This window comes from Thermobia domestica, chromosome 11, assembly GCF_964235325.1.
Source record: "Thermobia domestica chromosome 11, izTheDome1.hap1.1, whole genome shotgun sequence".
NCBI lineage: Eukaryota > Metazoa > Arthropoda > Insecta > Zygentoma > Lepismatidae > Thermobia > Thermobia domestica.
The window spans coordinates 187,499,608-187,504,214 of NC_137464.1; positions in this window are offsets into that span (position 1 = coordinate 187,499,608).

Genomic DNA, 4,607 nt, shown 5'->3' on the forward strand with positions numbered 1-4,607 from the left:
TTATAGAGTTAGTAATGATCTATTAAGTTTCTCAGCTGATCGTAAATTTGGTATTCTTCCTTTGGTTTAGACAGGTTAGGGCGTGTAGTTGCCAAAGTAATCGAGAGAAGGAACGTTCATTTCAACAGAGAAATTGTCTGTTGACTGTGACGTTACTTTCCAGCAAAATCTTTACTCGTCGTTGTTCTCTCCAATTTAAAGTTTTATGAATAACAGTTAAATTTGCAAAGGAGAAATCATTATATAACGACCTTTTTTTAATTCTGAATACAGTTGTACACAAACATTGTAGGGAAGTAGCATGAAGATACCTTTACATATGCAGACAAAAATTCAAGTACATTAAAATTAAGTACCTTTAGGCTTAATTTTAAGCTTTAGGTACATACGTGGATTTTCACGGCTGACAAAATATCGATATTTCACAAATCTTTGTTGTTACACGTACATGTTACATTTAAGAACTAGTCAACAAAGTTAATTTTCAAAGTTGTACAATTTGTTACCTGAAATTGTACTTCGGAAGAGAATGTTCACGAGATATTGCAAAATTTATTTCAATACAATTTGGATTGACTATATATATATATATATATATATATATATATATATATATATATATATATATATATATATATAGATAGATAGATAGATAGATAGATAGATAGATAGATAGATATAGATAGATATAGATATATACAGGGTGTTAATGAACTATATGGACAAACTGTAAGAGGTCATTCTCACATAAAAATAAGAGAGAAAGTTTATATGGACCTATGGCGAAAAGTGCATAGTTTCAGAGCTAGGACTGTCCAAAATCGCGAAAAAGTTCAATTTTAATAGGCCCTATTTCGAATTCCAGAAACTGTGGATGGTGGTTCTTAACAGCGTAAAGGAAACCACGCATACACAATCCAAAAGTGCATATTTTGTCAATTTTTAATAGGTATACAGTGTATTCCCTACAGAGTGTAATTCTCAGATGCTGTCAATAGAGTTTTCGGATATACGCTGATTACAAGAGGGTCCAAAGTAGGCAGGAGGTAAGCCTTGACAACAATGGACATCCAATACTTCGGAGGGAAGGCAGCTCCATGTTTTTTTTTATGTTCGGAATAACGTATCATGATATGTATTTCACGGTATATTTCACGTTTTCTTCACTTCTAAGCGTGAAAGAAAACATCACAGCATGCGTTTTCCCGAGTACAAGAGACCGTTCTGCTGACGATCCTTAACACTTCCGACATCGCGCCAAAGGATTCCGTGTTTACTACTGTCAAAGCTTATCGTTTGGGCCAATTATAAAGTCAGAGCATTTCCCAAAATTCGGTTGATGGCATGTCTGGGAATTTCCCCCTACACGGAATACTCTGTACACCCATGCGAGACTTCCTTTACGCTGATAAGGACCACCATCTACAGTCTCTTGTCAAACAGGGCCTCTTGAAATTTGGCTTTTTCGCGATTTTGGACAGACCTAGGTCTGAAACTATGCACTTTTCGCCATAGGTATATATGAACTTTTTCTCTTATTTTTATGTGAGGAATCACCTCTTACAGTTTGTTGGTATACTTCATTAACACCCTGTGTATATATATATATATATATATATACATATATATATATATATATATATATATATATATATATATATATATATATATATATATATATATATACATGAGCCGTATTTAAAAATTGGAGAAAAATTCCCTTCGAAAGTAAACCATGCATTTAGATATTTTATTTAAAAAAATCTTATGCCATATTGTAAAGCTATTTGTACCAACATTAATTCATTTCTGATTTTTGCGGATTAATTCAGCAGCATTCATAATGCGAACTTGCAGTTAATCCTTTCTATTCACCCTTTCCCGGTAAATCTCCTGTTTCATCTATCCCATAAACAGAAATTTAGAGGAAGGAAGTTAGGAGAACGAGGTGACCAAGTAACCAGACTACCACGAGCAATCCATCGATTATGGTAGATATTCAGATATTCGAAGATCAACCGACTGGCATAAGGCAATGTTCCGTCATGCTGCAAGATAATGTTTCGCCTAAGATTAGAATAAGATGCCAAAAGCTCAGAAATCTTATCCTAATCTTAGGCAAAACATTCAGTACGTCACATATCAGGAATGAAGGTCCTTTGGTGATCACACTATCTGAGGAAATGGAAGGAAGAAAGAATTGGGAAAGAAAGCAAGAGGTCTGGGACTTGTATGTTTGGTACAATCCCGTCATTTGCCTGGCGTGAATGAGGAAAACCTCACTCAGGATGACTGGTCTGAAAAACAATACACCTTTTCGAACAAGTGTCCCCACTGGGAATCAAACCCGGGACTGATCGGAACAAAGACGAGAGTGTTAACAACGATGTTTTTCTCCTTGGATGATGCAAAGGAACATCATCTAATTGATCCGTTAAATCATTTTGCAGCAGATGAAAGTACCACTGTGCATTCATGTGTTCATGAGAGATAGGATGGCCAACAAGAATGTAATAAATCATGCTACACCACACGTTTATGGTAAATCTGTCTTTGTATCCTGTAACAAAGGTTGTCTTATAGATTCCCCGATTGCATCTATTATTATGTCTATTACATCTATTACAACTGTACAAGTGAAGGTAGGCTTATCAGTGAATAGAATGTATGCCACCCATGAAACTGAGGTGCTGTGCCCATTAGTAGTGAAATGGATACAAATTGTTCTCGTGGAGTGTCAGTCACACGGGTACGTGGTCTGGTGCTTGTAATGGGGCTTCGTTGCACCGTGGTAATTATTTCCATCCTGTTCATTCACAGACTTCTGGAAACTGTCTTCTTTAGTCTTCAACAATCACATGAGTATATTCATTACAAAACCTGTAGACAAACGCTATATTTACATAGATCTCATTCTTGTGTGCAGATGACATTTTACGGTAACTGCGTGTGAAATGCTTCGGAAACAACTCAGATAACTTAAGTACACAAACATGCTCGTGTTCCAGATGGAAACTCTCACTACACTGTAGGTGTAAGGCATGGATAACGATGTTACATGTGCTGCCACCTGTTGGCAAACTTAAGAACTTCATATGGAACATTTCTAATCGACAATTATTTTAACAGGTGTGAACCTCGGAACTACTGTTCAGTAATTGTCACGGAATGTGATGGTTTATCTCCTAGCTCCTTTATACTTCAATAAATTATTTTCTTCCAAAACATGAAGTGCATGGATCTTGTTGACAGCGTTTATATTTCTGTCCATATCTCAGTTATCGTTCCAAATTGGATCCATGTTCATATGAACTTTTCTTTCTTAGAATTATCGCTACTACCATTTCCCAAAGAATTTCCATTCTCTCCCGGGACACCCTGTGTAAGACGAGATGTAAAGTGGGATACGAACCACTGTAGTGTGATTGAATCTTTCCCTCCGGTAATCAAACCCGGGATCTCGTGAACCGAATGCATGTAGTCTAGCCACTACTGTAGGTAGGAGGGCAGCAGTCAGTCTTAACACTTTGTAAGCTAAAAGAAAACGGATGCTAAAAATGAATGATGTTTAAATACAATGTGAACGGAAATGAGCTAATGTGAGCAAACACAGGAGTCCGAACTAAACACATTCTGGAATCAAATGAAGAAGAGAAATAATTGAATTATAAGAGATTGCTCTAGAGTTGATCAACAGTACTTACCCAAATGATGATTTAATTGTTTAACAATTTCTTGCCATCCTTTGTCAAGTGGGACTCAATATCTACTTCTGTCCCTATCAATCCGATTTCTAGTCACGCTCGACATACTTTTCGCCGTTGATTTCATTCAATGTCGATGATATTACTTGATATTTTTTGTTACTACATCTAGTGGACAATCTTTAAACAATGATTTTCACTCCTGTTTTAATAGATGGCGCTATTGTAGTAGGTTCTAACTTGGAAAACCTATTATTATATATACGACACTCTGTAATTAAGCAGATTATTTCAGATCAGTTCAGACAAATCCGAAAAATATGAAAGAACTGCAAAGAACTAAAGAACATGAACGCTTAGTTTTAGAGTATACTAGTAGAAGTACCATTATTTGCACACAGCTCAGTGGTAGAGCTCTAATCACTGACGCATGGGGTCCCTCTTTCTATTCCAGCTCCTGCCAGGTAAGGTCACAGTGGGCAAATATCGTCTGCGTGGGTTTCTTCGCAATTCCTCCATTTCCTCCGAATTTTGTCATTCCACATCACCATCTCCCTGAGACTCAGTGCATAAACTTGGGAAGCTAAAACTAAAGCAATAAAAACAAACGTAGGTATGAATTTGTGTACGGAAAAAGCATACAAACTGAAAAACAAACAAAATTTTCACTTTTATCTTTAACATTACCAGGTTTGGAAAAAGTCAAAGAGAGAAAGAGAGAGAGAGAGAGATTGTTGATTGAGTTGAATTTCTAGGTGTATTTTAGAGAAATACTTACGTACACTGTAGAAGTTAAACAAAATGCAGTAAACTTTTGGAATTTCAGTCAGTTTCTGTCTCCAACGAATAAAACAGAAGTTCATTTAAGAAAAAAGTATAGGGGCAAAAAGTTAATATCAACAT